This window comes from Anomaloglossus baeobatrachus, chromosome 6 (genome assembly GCF_048569485.1).
Source record: "Anomaloglossus baeobatrachus isolate aAnoBae1 chromosome 6, aAnoBae1.hap1, whole genome shotgun sequence".
NCBI classification, from domain to species: Eukaryota; Metazoa; Chordata; class Amphibia; order Anura; family Aromobatidae; genus Anomaloglossus; species Anomaloglossus baeobatrachus.
This window is the reverse complement of record NC_134358.1, coordinates 338713185-338730719: the sequence shown is the minus strand read 5'-3', so window position 1 is coordinate 338730719 and position 17535 is coordinate 338713185. Positions and strand designations below refer to the sequence as shown.

The window sequence follows — 17535 nt, the reverse complement described above, 5'->3', positions numbered from 1 at the left end:
GCTATATGTAAGAATGAAAATATGAAAATGGAACCTGCATTACTGCCATAAACATATGAATAAAGAGAAATTTAGCTATTGAATTGATCAATGCAACAGAGCCCCAACACTACGCCAAAGTATTTCTATACGTTGGGGTCCCTAGCTAGTGTGTGTCCTCTCATGCAGTTAAAAAACTTACCGTGTATGGGAAGCTGAGACCCAAGCTATGTATGCGTATAATGTGGACTGGCTTGGGTGGGGTCGGGGTTCACAAACGAAAGACTACAAATCAATCAAAATTAACGTCTGGAACACCATACTGAGTCTGAACTGGGTGCAAAAAAACTAAAAAAATCTACACTATATGGAGAGAAGGTATGCACACCAGTGACTATGTAAGGGGAATATAGGAAAAGCAGAAACTGCTGTGTGAATACTGACATGAAAAATCCAATAGCTATATGTAAGAATGAAAATATGAAAATGGAATCTGCATTACTGCCATGAACATATGAATAAAGAGAAATTTAGCTATTGAATTGATCAATGCAACAGAGTCCCAACACTACGCCAAAGTATTTCTCTACGTTGGGGTCCCTAGCTAGTGTGTGTGTGTCCTCTCATGCAGTTAAAAAACTTACCGTGTATGGGAAGCTGAGACCCAGGCTATGTATGCGGTTTATCAATATGGTGCTGGCTGTCAGTGCATGGTTACTTCCATCCCTCTCTATGTACAGAATGGTGACTGATTCGCACTTGCCACACTTCTGTGACTGAAAGCTGGAGGCTATCGGGAGAAATAAAGTTAATTTACGCCTGGCAGCCAGGCTCCTAGTGCAGTAGCTGCAAAGCTTTCAAATGCTATTACCATGCAGATTAACCCCATATGTGCAGGTTACTAGCATATTGGAACATGGCAAATTCCCTTTAATATCCAGAGAAACAGACAATTTTTTTCTCAGGTGCCTCTCTTAGGGATGAGGGAACCCGAACTGTAAAGTTCAGTGTCCGTACTGAACACCTTGTGTTTGGTGTTGAACACCAAACAAAGACTTTTCACTGTATGAACGGTTTCTGTTTGGGTTTGTCACACGAATAAAGCCTGTTGAACAATTGCAAAGCAGCTAATCGGCTGCCAGTGAAATCACTGTAAAAAAATTATGTGTGTTACAAAAGTAAGTTAAATGGTAGTAAGAGCAGGATAGTAATACATACCGTGCTTCCCGTTGTTTCCTGAAATATCAAACTGCAGTCAGATTCTCTTCCGGGCCCACTACTAAGGTAGATGAATATTCACTTCCCCTGCCCACCCTCTGTGCCAGTGTCTGTGATTAGTTGCATACTGCTATACACGCTCCTAACCCAGTGTCCACATTTGTGATTGGTTGTAGTCAGTTTGCTGTAAAAAGAAATAAAAAAATAATTTAAAAAAATGATATAGGCTAGCTAAAGCAACAGCAGCAGGCTGCAGCCCCCCCGTTAGCTTTACCGTGGCTAGATATCAAAATAATATGTAGGGTTCCCCCATTTTTGATATCCAGCCTTAGAAAACAGACAGGTAGGGACTGGTATTATCAGGATGGAATGTGCCATGCCCCCCAACCTATAAATATGGCCTGCAGGTGCACAGAATTATGGCATTCATTAGACAATTTTGGTCTTTGTCAAGCTCATCATGATTGTCCTGGTGTGGTGGCAATGGGGTAATAAGGGATTAATGACAGCTCACAACTGCCACTAAGCCTTTGTTTAGTAATGGGTGGTGTCTATGAGACCTCCCCATTACTACATATCTCATGTGTTATGTTAAACGCAGTGTTTACAGTTGTCAAAATCTGCCAGAGGGTGAAGTTTTGTTGTCCAATCAAAAATGCAGCATGCGCACATACATTAAATGTACCAACCCGAAGAGTAAAGCCCTCTTACTAGACTGTGAACTGCTCAAAAACAAAAATAAGAGCTATCCTTATAGTGCTGTCTATTTGCTCATTCTACCTCTCAAAAACTGCAATAAGGATTGGTTCAAATTTATCCTGGGCTTTCCACAAAACGCCCATGTAAATCCCAAAAAACATGATTCAGACAAAACACTCTCTCTGTTCGGCAAAGACCCATAATTTTAGGCACCTTTTTAACACATAAGTGTGGACGACTTGTCATGCGTCTATATTCAAATCCTTGAGTCTGTGCTCTGTGGTCATCTTCTCAGTCTGCCAGACCGCAGCAGATGCACATTTTTTTCTGATGTTTATTTTTTGTTATCCATGATTTAATTTTATTAGGGTAACACGAGAATTCATTTACTAATTTTCCTGCCCAATTACCTTTCAGGTGTGGCTTTAAATACCTTCCTCCTGCAGGCATTTCCTGCTGTTGATATTCTCACTTTGAAGTCCAGCCATATTGCTGTTTGTTTCTGCCAGTCAGTGGAAGACCAGCTGAGACCTCTATCTGCTGTGTATGTTCTCTACTCTGCACCTATCTTATATTTGTTATTAGTAAGTAGGTGGCATATTCTTTAGCTATATTCACCCTCTCTGGTATTTTGTGTTTTGTTGTTTGTCTTATTCACTGTGGGGTCACTTTCTACTTCAGCACACCTTTCCTTCTGTAGGCAATTTGCACTTTGCTCTGCCCTTCGGTTTCTTAGGAGAAATTTAAAAAGTTTGATGGACGATCAGGCACCATAGGCCAGAATTGCCATTGTTTAGTCTGTAGTTACAGCTATTTCACCTCCCTCAAGAACCACTAGGGACTGCATGGTTGTGATCTCTAGTCTGTACAGGAACTGGCAGGGGCAGTTGCAGTTCTATAGTATGTTACCTCTTGTGAGTTGCTGTCCAAATGTAACAGACCACAGTTCTGTGTATGATGCACCCCAGGGCCTTGAGGTACTCGGTCCCGGGCCTTAAATCACAGGGACGTATCACGGGTAATGTTTTCGTGACATGACTTGAGGTATGCTGCTATGTGGGGAAAGCCGCCACTGCAAAGTCTCTCACTACTGGGGCTGATGGTATTGAGCAGCTTGGATTTTATGTCTCTCCGCAAGTAGAGCTAGGCCCCAGGGGAGGATGATGGTGGTTGTAGTATGGTGAAAGTTGGTGATGCAGAGGTGTAGGAAGAATTCAGACAACACAGGGGCTGCGGTTTAACTTGTGCTTTACTCACTGGTTCCGTGAGGCTGCAATCCGGCTGGTGCTGGTCTATACCAATCTGGACCTCAGGTGATTCGGTATCCCTTGATCCCACTGCTGGTTTAGTGACCTGGTGAGTTGTACTTCCTTGCAGCCATCTGTAGTTGGTTGGTTCCTGTGGCCTGAAGTGGCCTGAAGAGTTTTGGGGTCCCCTCCTGTTGTCACCGTACTGGCCCGTATGGCAGGCAGCTTGAACCTCTCTTGGGTCGGACCTCTGTCCTCGTTCCTGGGTTCCCTCTTTGCTGCTGTGCCCCGGACACTAACGTTGGTGAGGAACCCTGACGATTCCCTCACTAGGTAGATTTATCAGGTGAGCTTGAAGCGTCTTCCTGAACTAGGGCTCTGCACCCCACCGGTGCTCGGTCCCGTCAGTATTCACACCGTACTCTCCCGGGCAACAGTACTCCTTTAACCCAATCAGTCACTTGACACTCTCTGTCTGAGCATTGACTTTCGAACTGATTGGATGTCTTATTGACTGAATCACTGTCTGACAAGATGTCCGTCTCCCGTCAACTGCACTAACTAATATATACAGTGCCTACAAGTAGTATTCAACCCCCTGCAGATTTAGCAGGTTTGATAAGATGCAAATAAGTTAGAGCCTGAAAACTTCAAACAAGAGCAGGATTTATTAACAGATGCATAAATCTTACAAACCAACAAGTTATGTTGCTCAGTTAAATTTTAATAAATTTTCAACATAAAAGTGTGGGTCAATTATTATTCAACCCCTAGGTTTAATATTTTGTGGAATAACCCTTGTTTGCAATTACAGCTAATAATCGTCTTTTATAAGACCTGATCAGGCCGGCACAGGTCTCTGGAGTTATCTTGGCCCACTCCTCCATGCAGATCTTCTCCAAGTTATCTAGGTTCTTTGGGTGTCTCATGTGGACTTTAATCTTGAGCTCCTTCCACAAGTTTTCAATTGGGTTAAGGTCAGGAGACTGACTAGGCCACTGCAACACCTTGATTTTTTCCCTCTTGAACCAGGTCTTGGTTTTCTTGGCTGTGTGCTTTGCGTCGTTGTCTTGTTGGAAGATGAAATGACGACCCATCTTAAGATCCTTGATGGAGGAGCGGAGGTTTTTGGCCAAAATCTCCAGGTAGGCCGTGCTATCCATCTTCCCATGGATGCGGACCAGATGGCCAGGCCCCTTGGCTGAGAAACAGCCCCACAGCATGATGCTGCCACCACCATGCTTGACTGTAGGGATGGTATTCTTGGGGTCGTATGCAGTGCCATCCAGTCTCCAAACGTCACGTGTGTGGTTGGCACCAAAGATCTCGATCTTGGTCTCATCAGACCAGAGAACCTTGAACCAGTCTGTCTCAGAGTCCTCCAAGTGATCATGAGCAAACTGTAGACGAGCCTTGACATGACGCTTTGAAAGTAAAGGTACCTTACGGGCTCGTCTGGAACGGAGACCATTGCGGTGGAGTACGTTACTTATTTTATTGACAGAAACCAATGTCCCCACTGCCATGAGATCTTCCCGGAGCTCCTTCCTTGATGTCCTTGGGTTAGCCTTGACTCTTCGGACAAGCCTGGCCTCGGCATGGGTGGAAACTTTCAAAGGCTGTCCAGGACGTGGAAGGCTAACAGTAGTTCCATAAGCCTTCCACTTCCGGATGATGCTCCCAACAGTGGGGACAGGTAGGCCCAACTCCTTGGAAAGGGTTTTGTACCCCTTGCCAGCCTTGTGACCCTCCACGATCTTGTCTCTGATGGCCTTGGAATGCTCCTTTGTCTTTCCCATGTTGACCAAGTATGAGTGCTGTTCACAAGTTTGGGGAGGGTCTTAATTAGTCAGAAAAGGCTGGAAAAAGAGATAATTAATCCAAACATGTGAAGCTCATTGTTCTTTGTGCCTGAAATACTTCTTAATACTTTAGGGGAACCAAACAGAATTCTTGTGGTTTGAGGGGTTGAATAATAAATGACCCTCTGAATAAACTTTTCACCATTTAAAAAAAAAAAAAACAAATAAAGAAATAACATTCTTTTTTGCTGCAGTGCATTTCACACTTCCAGGCTGATCTACAGTCCAAATGTCACAATGCCAAGTTAATTCCGAATGTGTAAACCTGCTAAATCTGCAGGGGGTTGAATACTACTTGTAGGCACTGTATATATATATATATATATATATATATATATATATATATATGTATGTAATATATATTATCAGACAAATTTGCTTTTTTCTCTGCCAAAATTGATCAGTCATTATTAGAATTCTCAATTCTGAGGTACAATCAGTATTCAGTGAAGACTTTTCCATTACTAAAGGTGGCTTTACACACTGCAACATCACAAATGACATCGCTGTAACGTCACCAGTTTTGTGACGTTATAGCGACCTCCCCAGCGACATTGCAGTGTGTGAAATACATCAGCGACCTGGCCCCTGCTGTGAAGTTGCTGATCGCTACAAATCGTTCAGGACCATTCTTTGGTCCTTTGTTTCCCGCTGTGCAGCATGATCGCTAGAAAGTCTCAGTGTGTAAATGGGACTTAAATGTGCAGGCAGCAGGAGCCGGCTTCTGCGGACACTGGTAACCACGGTAAACCTCGGGTAACCAAGAAGCCCTGTCCTTGGTTACCCGATATTTACCTTCGTTACCAGCCTCTGCCGCTCTCACTGTCAGTGCCGGCTCCTGCTCCTTGCACGTGTAGCAGAGTACACATCGGGTAATTAACCCCATGTGTGCTGTAACTAGGAGAGCAGGGAGCCAGCGCTAAGCAGTGTGCGCTGCTCCCTGCTCTCTGCACGTGTAGCTGCGTGCGCTGGTAACCAAGGTAGATATCGGGTTGGTTACCCGATATTTACCTTAGTTACCAAGCGCAGCATCGCTTCAGTGCGTCGCTGCTGGCTGGGGGCTGGTAACTGGTTGCTGATGACAGCTCACCAGCAACACGTGTAGCGATGCTCCAGCGATCCCTGGCAGGTCAGGTTGCTGGTGGGATCGCTGGAGCGTCTGACTGTGTGACCTCTCACCAGCAACCTCCTAGCAACTTACCAGCAATCCCTATCAGGTTGTATCTTTGTTGGGATCGCTGGTAAGTTGTTTAGTGTAAAGGGGCCTTAAGATAGGAGATGGCAGTTGCTGTGCAAACAATTCTATGTAGACTGGAGCAGATAGGAGGTAGAGGCAGAGATCCTCTCTTCTCCGCTCCATTCTATCTACAAAATAATGTTATCAGTAGCAGTTCTCATCTCCTATCTCAGTGATTGGAAAGTCTGTCTTCACTAAATACAGATTTTACCTCAGAATTAAGAATTTTGATCAATTTTAAACAACGTTTACTCCTTTGGGACTAGTGATGGATACCCAGGATCCATCACTAGTCCATTTCCTTGTGATCCTCCTTGAGATGGTTCTACTCCATAATTGGAGTCCAGCTGTGTTTTAAAAAAACCTGGTTCCAGCCCGGAATTGATCCCTCATATCTGCCCAGATACCAGTCCTCATATGTCTATGGGGACTAGAATCCGGAGCTTTAAAATGGTCCTAGAAGAGATAGAGGAATTAGAGCAAACACATTATACTTACCAGTCTCCCGCTTAGCTGTAATGCAAATTTTAGGGCTGCTCATTATATGTCAAAGATAGGCACTACTTCCCCCACCCACCGGCAGTCTCAGCGTCTTTAATTGTTTGCAGTAAGCAGTGCCCCCACCCTGTGTGACAGCATGTCTGACTGCTTTCAATCACAGGAACTGTGTGCATGTCTGTAGTGTAAAGGCCCAGTCACAAACAACAACTTACCAGCGATCCCGAAAACGATGCGACCTGATAGGGATCGCAGGTAAGTCACTGGGAGGTCACTGGTGAGATGTCACACAGTCAGATATTACCAGCGATGCAGGAACAATACAGGTCGCAGTAGCGACCTGTATAACGATCTCAGCAGTCACTGTGACCGTCACACAGTGTCAAACACAGCGATTTGTCCTGCCCAGCAGGACATTGCCTTTGAAGAAAATGGCCTGGACCATTCTGCAACGACTAGAGATCTCACAGCAGGGGCCTGATCGCTGGTAGGTGTCACACATAACTAGATTGCTAATGGGATCGCTACTGCGTCACAGAAACCGTGACTCAGCTGCGATCTCGCTAGCGATCTCGTTATGTGTGACGGTACCTTAAGAATATATAAGTAAATTAAAAAAATGGCATAGAGTCTCCCCATAGTATGATACCCAGCACAGATAAAGGGGTCTTAAATACTTTCCATACCCACTGTACATTTTTCACTCTTTGTTTCATTGCAGCCATTTTGTAAATTCAAAAAAGTTCATTTTTTTCTTAGTAATGTACACTCTGCACCCCATCTTGACAGAAAAAAACAGAAATGTAGAATTTTTTGCAACATATTTAAACAAGAAAAACAGAAATACCACAAGCTAATAAGTATTCAGACCCTTTGCTCAGACACTCATATTTAAGTCACACGCTGTCCATTTCCTTATGATCCTCCTTGAGATGGTTCTACTCCTTAATTGGAGTCCAGCTGTGTTTAAATAAACTCATAGGACTTGCTTTGGAAAGGCGCACACCTGTCTACAGTATATAAGACCTCGCAGCTCACAGTGTATGTCAGAATAATTGAGAATCAAGAGGTCAAAGAAACTGTTAGAGGAGCTCAAAATTGTGCCAAGGCACAGATCTGGCCAAGGTTACAAAAGAATTTCTGCAGTACTCATGTGCCACCCCCGTGCCAGCAGCCGGGCTGCTCGGATCCGGATCCGCGGTGGCTCGAGGGGTGTCCGGACCCGGGGGTCATGCGGCCACTCAAATTAAGGCGGTATTTATAGGGGATTGTGTTTAGAGTTTGTGACGCCACCCGTGGTGTGTGGTAATATGGAGTACCACCGCTGCAGTTGGGAGTACCCGGGTGCGATGAAATGTGGTAGCCAGGTGCTGAACCCTCCACGGGTAGGGGGAATGCCCCGGGACTCGGTGATGATGAGGGGGAATTGCCGTTGGGTGCGAAGGGGGTCACTTTCGTACTCACTCAGTCCAGTAAGTTGACAGTTCTGTATACCGCTGCCGCTGAGGGGAGCTTAGTTCGGGTCCCATCCCCAATGGTGCTGCCTGGTAATCCGTGACCTTCCTCCTGGCACTAAGTTTACTTCTCTGTTGGTCCCGATAGTATGGAACTAGTCGGGTCCCGCTCCCCAATGTGGCTAACTGTGGGAGCTTGCTCTCAGGGTTCACACTTGGGATTTTCTGGACCGTTTTAGTGGAAAGTCCTATCCCCCTCATTGCGCTAGTACCCTGATTTTAGAGCGGGTGGAGAGCGGATCTTGAAGGCTCCATTTACATTGGGTAAATTGTCAGGTTGCCTGAAGCTACTCCCTGACCTAGGGTCCACGTTCCCTGTCGTGCCCTGGTCCCAGCTCGGTGATGGTACAAGGCCGCTGGCTGTCCTCCTCGACGGTTCTTTGCCTCTTGTCACGATCCCCTGCGACTAGTGTCCAGCTCCTCTAGGCCCAGACCACTGTGTGCTACCTAGTTAGTTCCTAGGAGCCCTGCTCCTGACCACCTCTCTCCTTCACTTCCAAACTGCTTCTCTCTTCTGACTCTCCTGACACTCCTGACCTCCCCTTACCAACCCCCCAAGTGGGCAACCCTATTCCACTCAGGCCGTCCACTGGTGTGTCTGGTGGGTATGGTGCAGAGTGTACCTAGGATTTTATTAGCTGTTGTAGGCAACACCATTTAGTTGGGGACCCATAACCAAAAAGGAGGTGGATACTGCATGGGAGGGCAGATTGTACAATACCCTGTGACGACCTGATAGTCTAGGGGCATCACACTCAAGGTTCCTAAGAGCAAAGTGGCCTCCATAATCCTTTAATGGAAGAAGTTTGGGACCACCAGAACTATTCCTAGACCTGGCCATCCATCCAAACTGAGCAATGGTGGGAGAAGAGCCTTGGTGAGAGAGGTAAAGAAGAACTCCAAGATCACTGTGGCTTAGCTCCAGACATGCAGTAGGGAGATGAGAGTAAGTTCTACAAAGGCAACTATCACTGCAGCTCTCCACCAGTCTGGCTTTTATGTCGGAGTGGCCCGACGGAAGCTTCTCCTTAGTGCAAGACATATGAAAATAGAGTTTGAAAAAAACACATGAAGGACTCCCAGACAATGAGAAATAACATGCTCTGGTCTGATGAGACAAAGATAGAACTTTTTGGTGATAATTCTAAGCGGTATGTGTGGAGAAAACCAGGCACTGCTCATCACTTGCCCAATACAATCCCAACAGTGACACATGGTGGTGGCAGCATCATACTTTGGGAGTGTTTTTCAGCTGTATGGACATGACGACTGGTTTCAATTGAAGGAAAGATGAATGCGGCCAAGTACAGAGATATCCTGGTAGAAAACCTATTCCAGAGTGCTCTTGACCTCAGATTTGGCCAAAGGTTCACCTTTCAACAAGACAATGACCCTAAGCACACAGCTAAAATAACAAAGGAGTGGCTTCAGAACAACTCTGTGACCATTCTTGACTGGCCCAGTCAGAGCCCTGACCTAAACCCAATTGAGCATCTCTGTAGAGAACTGAAAATGGCTGTCCACCAATGTTCACCATCCAACCTGACGAAACTGGAGAGGATCTGCAAGGAAGAATGGCAGAGGATCCTCAAATCCAGGTGTGAAAAAAATGTTGCATCATTCCCAAGAAGATTCATGGCTGTACTTGCCTAAAAGGGGGACTCTACTCAATACTGAGAAAAGGGTATGAATACTTATGACCATGTGACATTTCAGTTTTTCTTGTTGAAAAAATTAGGAAAAATTTCTACAGATCTTTTTTTTCCCGTCACGATGGGGTGCAGAGTGTTCATTACTGAGAAAAAAATGAACTTTTTTCAATTTACCAAATGGCTGCAATGAAACAAAGAGTGAGAAATTTAAAGGGGTCTGAATACTTTCCGTACCCACTGTAAAGCTTACAGCTACAGGCTGCAAACCCCAGCTGTGCGCTTATCTTGGCTGTGTATCGAAACAAGAGGGACTGCCTGGGGCTTTTTTATTATTATTATTATTTAAATAAATAATTTTAAAAAACGGCTTGTAGTCCCCCCAATTTTGATACCCAGGCATGATAAAGCTGACAGATGAGGGCTGATATTCTCAGACTGAGAAGGACCCATGGTTATAGAGCTCCCCAGCCTAAATATAGCAGCCTGCAGCTGCCCAGGATTAAATGTGACAATCTTTACCTGGCTCATCCCGATTGCTCTGCTGCGGCAACAATAGGGGTAATATGGGGTTAATGACAGCTCACAGCTGCCAGTAATCTCTAGATTAGTAATGGGAGGCATCTATGAGACGCTCCTCATTACTAATCTGTACGTGAAAAGAAATAAAGCACAAAACACAGAAAAATATCTTTTTTTAATTAAGTTAAAAACACCACCTTCTTTTTCTCTTTAATTAACCCTCCAAAACACCCAGTTCTGACATAATCCACATGAGGTATTACAAAGATTTCAGCACTGCAACATTACTGAAGGCATAGTGTGGGAGGACAGAACATGACCGTATACTGTGGGCTTCAGGCAGTGACTGAGTCACAGTAATGACCGGTGACATCACTCACTTTATTTGCAGTCATAGCTGGAGGTTTACAGTGACCTCCACATGTGACAGCAGATAAATTGACATCAGGTGACCTAATTAAACTTCGTGATCTCACATCAGGTGAGGTGAGATCTGTGGTGTTCTGCCAAGAGGTGCAAATTTGATGCTGATATGTCTGCACCAAATTTCAGCACCAAATTTGCACCTCCTTGCAGAAAACCACACCAAAACAGCGTTAAAACCATTTTTCTTATTTTTTTTTGCCAAGAGATGCAGATTTGGTGCTGAAATTTATACACCATATTACTGCACCAAATTTGCATCTCCTGGCAAAAAAAACCCTACATCAAAAGACCATGTGTTATGATTTAAAGACTATTAATGAAAAAAATTAATAAGACAATAAACAAGAGTCAGAAGAGACCCCCATAATCATGGTCTACAGAAGAGATTCTAAAGATCTTCAAATAAAGATGAATGGCAAAGTTTAGCAGGAGGCCACAGGCAACATCAGTAAAAGACTAAAGGTCCAGTCACACTAAACAACTTACCAGCGATCCCAACAACGATAGGGATCGCTGGTAAGTTGCTAGGAGGTTGCTGGTGAGATGTCACACTGCGACGCTCCAGCGATCCCACCAGCAACCTGACCTAGCAGGGATCGCTGGAGCGTGGCTACACGAGTTGCTGGTGAGCTCACCAGCAACCAGTGACCAGCCCCCAGCGCCGGGTGGAAGATGCTGCGCTTGGTAACTAAGGTAAATATCGGATAACCAACCCGATATTTACCTTGGTTACCAGCTCACGCAGCTACACGTGCAGAGAGCAGGGAGCAGCACACACTGAGCGCTGGCCCCCTGCTCTCCTAGTACAGCACACATCGGGTTAATTACCCGATGTGTGCTGCAGCTAAATGTGCACAGAGCAGGGAGCAGCGCACACTGCTTAGCGCTGGCTCCTTGCTCTCCTAGTTACAGCACACATCGGGTTAATTACCAGCCTCCGCAGAAGCCGGCTCCTGCTGCCTGCACATTTAGTTGTTGCTGTCTCGCTGTCACACACAGCGATCTGTGCTTCACAGCGGGACAGCAACAACTAAAAAATGGCCCAGGACATTCAGCAACAACCAACGACCTCACAGCAGGGGCCAGGTTGTTGCTGGATGTCACACACAGCAACATCGCTAGCAACGTCACAAAAGTTGTTCGTTAGCAGCGATGTTGCTAGCGATGTTGCTTAGTGTGACGGGGCCTTAAGCAGAGCCATTTGAGCAGACAAAGACTTTATTACTAAAATATATGTACAGAGATTGAAAGCGAACCTCTGAGGGGAAAGACAAGGAAGGCATACCTAAAGATGAAAGAAATACAACAAAACTTTCAACCAAGAGTGGGCATATAAAAAGATAATAATAATAATAATAATAAATCTTTATTTCTATAGCGCCAACATATTCCGCAGTGCTTTACAATTCAGGTGGATCATATACATACAAGTAACAGTTATAGAAAATACAATAATTAGAGTGAAAAAAAAAAAACAGACAACCCTGCTCATGAGAGTATACAATCTACAATGAGATGAGGGGGTACAAGGTACAAGTGCTTATTTACAATGACAATCCAGCCATCTCAAGAAAATGGGGAATAGATAGAGGGTGCCTTTACCAGTCAGCCAGAACCTTGAGATGCATTTGGGTGTGGTGGAGTTTGACGTAGACTTATGTTCTGAGAGGTCGTGGAGGGACTATGTGAATTTAATTCGGCTAGGAAGTGTGATAGGCCACTCTAACAAGATACTTTTTAGGGAGTGTCTGAAGCTGAATAAGTTGTGATTCATCCTAGCTTCTTGGGGTTAAAGGCCCAGTCACACACAACGACTTACCAGCGATCCCGAAAACGATGCGACCTGATAGGGATCGCAAGTAAGTCGCTGGGAGGTCGCAGGTGAGATGTCACACAGCCAGATCTTACCAGCGATGCAGGTGTGTCGCCAGGGGTTAAGGGGATACCCAGAACCGGGCCAAGGGGTCGCTTCTGGAAAGGGGATCACGGTGTCGTGACCCGGTCTGTGCTCCCTGGTTCCACAATAAAAAGGGGGGTTATGTTCGTGACGCCACCCGTGGAATGTGATCAGAGATGACCACCGCTGCTGCAGAACCTCCGGGGTGATGGAAGGCAGCTTGAGATGGGACGGCTCCCCACGGGTAGAGCCTTTTCCCCGGGGCAGTGTGTAAGTCTATGGGGGGAGTGCAGGACACGAGCACAATAAACAGGCAGACTCACGGTTTTGCAGTTTCTTTGTCTTTTACTGATGATGTTATTCAGCAGAGTACTGTCCACGGAGTCTGTGAGGGGTTCAGGGCTTCTCCCACCCAGCCGGGCCGTTTTGGCTTCCTTGCCTGCACTGTGTGTCTGTGGCCCTGCTGCTGCGTGAACTATGCAGCTGGCTCTGTGCTCCTCGGTACCGACCTGACAGGCAACTCGAGTCCTTACTAGTATGTTCCTGAACTCTGCGCTTGTTGCTTGTGTCTGTGGTACAGATAGAGAATGTGGAATCCTCACTTCTCTGGTGTTCACTGTGCAGTATGTAACCTGCAGTCTCGGATCCAGCATCCGTTCTGTGTGCTCCACTGGGGATGAGCTCTGCAATGCTCTGTCTCCCAGGAATGTTCCTCTGTGTACTCTTTCTCCTTTCCTCAGACCCTCAGCTAGGCCTGGAATTGGTCAGTGGATCCTGAGGTGAGCTAAAGCCAGCTTCCAACCTGCAGAGATCCTGTCTCTTCAGTGCTCTGCACTGAACTTCCAAACTGAAACTACTCTGAAACTACTTCTGACCATTTCCTCCCTCCACCAGAATATACAGGGAAGCAGCTTGGTCTCCCCCTTCTGGCCAGGAGGTCTTGGTGTTGTGTGTGGGGAGTTAACCCTTTGTGTTGTTACTGTGGCAACCCTGGGGTGCCACATTCCCCCTTAGTGAAGAACAGTACTCCGGGACTGTGAAACAAACAAACAAGTTATCACAACAATTATATATATACAGAGTCTCAAAAGGAAAAAATACAAAAACCTTAAAGCTCAAAAAGAGTCCAAAATGTTCATAAATATATAAGTGTTCATACAGTATAGTCTCTGTAGGTACTGGGCTTTTGGTCTTAACGTTGCAATTAAATAAACATTTCAATCAACAAACACTTCTTAAAGGTGTCTCTACTCTGGTCGTAAGTGCAGTAGACCTCACGGCCCTCGGGCCACCAACAATGTGATCAAGTTGTAACTCTCCGTGCTGCCACCTTACACCACTCTTCTCTCACCTTTTCTGTACACTAAACTGTTACGGTTTTTCATATAAACATTATAACATATGTACATTTTATATGCAATTTCACATTAGTCCTTATATCTTGCTGGTATCTGACCCTGAGTACTACGCTGTGACCTGCGTACTGCTGGTGTACTGGGTGTACTTAGCATAATGGTGTGAGTGGAAGTGTACCTATTTGGTGTTTCTGGTACTTGTGAGGATGGGGGGCTGACTGTAGGACTGGCAAGCTCACTGGGACCAGGAATCTGTTCTTCCTCTACGGTTTCAACTTCCAGTTCTTCTTGTCTTGAGACTTCTTGTGGTATGGGTTTTGATTGTGGTTCCACCACTTGAGGGAAGGCGATCATTGGGACTACTACTGCTCCATAGTAATTTGGCCATGTTTTTGGGAAATCTCCTAAGACTGTATGGAATACATCTTCTTCCTTCTTGACAGGTTGTACCTGTATGGGTAAGGTGACTTCTGGTGTCTTCAGGGTTTCAGGACACGGTTTGAGTTGATCTCTTGACACGACAGCTGATGTCCTTCCTTCATCCTTACTGATGAGACACACTTTGGGATTATCCATACTGGACGGTAAGACTGTATATGGGGTGGTTTCCCACTGATTATCCAATTTGTTTGTGCGCCGTTTCCTCTTGAGAACTTGGTCACCAGGTTGCAATGGGGTTGCTAGAGCATGCTGGTTGAAGGTTCTCTCCTGTCTTCCCCTAGCTTGTTGGAGACTTTTCTCTACGCACTCTTGTACTTGGCGATACTGCTGCTGACGTAGGGTATCCCAATTGGATTCTTGAAGTTCCGCATCTGGCTTCAGAATTCCCATATCTAAATCAATTGGCAGTTTACCGGGCCTTGCACGCATGAGGTAAGCGGGGGTGCAGTTTGTAGAACTCACCGGGACATGATTGTACAAGTCCACTAGGTCTGGCAATTTCTCTGGCCATTGATTTCTTTCTGACTCTGGTAAGGTCTTCAACAGGTCAATCACAATATGGTTCATCTTCTCGCATAAGCCATTTGTTTGGGGATGGTATGCTGTTGTGCGGATCTTTTTACAGCCATACATGTTGCAGAATTCTTGGAAGATCTGTGATTCGAAAGCTGGACCTTGATCTGCAAGGACTTGTTCTGGGTAACCATGGGGTCTGCAAAAGTACGTCTGGAATGCTTTAGCTGCTGTTCTAGCTGTAAGGTCTTTCACGGGTACCACCACTAAGAAGCGTGAGTAATGGTCCACGATGGTTAAGGCATAGACATAGCCGGACCGGCTTGGTGACAACTTGACATGGTCTAATGCGACTAGCTCGAGTGGTTGCTTGGTTACTATGGACTGGAGTGGAGCTCTCTGGTTCTGTTGATCCTTTCTTCTGAGGTTGCACGGTCCGCATTTTCTACACCAATCTTCAATTGATTTTCTCATGCCAGCCCAGTAGAATCTTTCTCTTAAGAGCACTTCCAACTTTTTCCAACCAAAATGACCAGCACCGTCGTGGTAAGCTTCCAGAACCATCTTGACGTCTCTCTTGGGCACGATGATCTGCCAGACCAACTCATGTGTTTTTGGATTGGTGTGCCTTCTACAGAGCTTCCCTTGGTAGAGGAACAATTTACCTCTCTCTTTCCAGAGATGTTGTGTCTCAGCTGGGGCATTCTGATTAGGGTATGCACCTTGTTGTGTAAGCAGTTCTTTCACTAGCTTCACAGCTGGATCGCTGTCTTGTGTGTCAGCCCATCCGTGGTGCGCTAATGGGTTGAGAGTTGCCTGCTGTTGTTTTTGGTAGACACTCGGTTGATACTGTCCCACCTTAGGACGGTGAAAGGCCGGCAGCTCAATTTCTTCCAGTCCCTCCGGTTCCTCTTCCACGTTCCCCGAGTGTGGCATCCGGGATAAGGCATCTGCATTCCCATTCTTGTGGCCTGCCCTGTACTTGATGACAAAGTTGTAGTTTGACAGTCGGGCTATCCATCGCTGTTCCAGCGCACCTAGTTTTGCAGAGTCCAGGTGGGTCAACGGATTGTTGTCAGTAAAGATGGTAAATTCTGCAGCTGCCAGGTAGTGTTTGAAACGCTCTGTTACAGCCCAAACTACTGCCAGTAGTTCTAACTTGAAGGAGCTGTAATTCTCTGGGTTTCTTTCTGTAGGTCGGAGCTTCCTGCTTGCAAAGGCAATAACTTTCTCCTTGCCTTCCTGCTTTTGAGACAATACTGCTCCCAGTCCTACGTTGCTGGCATCCGTGTACAAAATGAAGGGTTGATGGTAATCTGGATATGCCAGGATCTCTTCTCCTGTTAGTGCCCACTTCAATGTCTTAAATGACTCTTCTCTCTCATCACTCCACTGGAAAGGAGGATTTCGGGCTGCAGACTTCTTTGACTGTCCTACCAGGATGTCTTGTAGGGGAGCTGCTAGCTTCGTGAACCCTTTTATAAATCTTCTATAGTAGCCCACCAGTCCCAGGAATTGCCTCACCTCTTTCACGCTGGTGGGTCTCGGCCAATCTCTGATCACGGTAACTTTTTCAGGATCTGGTGCTACCCCTTCTGAGCTCACGACATGTCCCAGGTACTGTACCCTTGGCTTTAGAAGGTGACACTTGGATGGCTTGATTTTCATGCCGTATCCGGATAAGGCTTCAAACACTTCTGCCAGGTCTTGTAGATGCTGTTCATAGGTCTTGGAGTAGACTATGACATCATCCAGGTACAGGAGGACAGTTTCAAAGTTCTTATGTCCTAGGCAGCACTCCATCAGTCGCTGGAAGGTTCCAGGTGCGTTGCAGAGTCCAAACGGCATACAATTGAACTCACAGAGGCCCATCGGCGTGGTGAATGCTGTCTTCTCCTTATCAGCCTCTGCCACAGGAACCTGCCAATACCCACTAGTCAGATCTAGGGTGGAAAAGTAAGTAGCGGATTTTAATGCAGCCAATGACTCTTCTATCCTAGGTAATGGGTATGCATCCTTGTGTGTAATGCGGTTGATCCGTCTGTAGTCTACACACATCCTCATGGTCCCATCTTTTTTCTTAACTAGCACTAGTGGGGCTGCCCAGGGGCTACAACTGTCTCTTATTACCCCTGCTTCTTTCATTCCTTTGAGCATGTCTTTGGCGCATTGGTAGTGAGCCGGTGGTACTGGTCTATACCTCTCCTTTATGGGTGGATGGTTACCTGTGGGTATAGTGTGCTCTACCCCTTTGATCTGCCCAAAGTCTAATGGGTGATTGCTGAATATTTGTTCATATTCTTTCACTACCCTGTATACTCCATGCTTTTGATGGGAGGGTGTAGAATCGGTGCCTACATGTAGCTTTTGGCACCAATCCTCCAGCTTTCCCTCTGAGCCATTGTCTTCCGCCTGATCTGACGGCTTCAAGGGCTCAACGGTGGTGATGGCGTTGTTATCAACCGTATATAGCTTAGC

General features: G+C 45.9%; 1 protein-coding gene across 8 annotated transcripts in view; it reads left to right on the top strand.

The window, feature by feature from the left end:
- Positions 1–17535, top strand: part of CTNND2 (catenin delta 2) — a 3073686-nt gene that overhangs the window by 1673080 nt on the left and 1383071 nt on the right. The gene's annotated exons all lie outside the window — the stretch shown is intronic.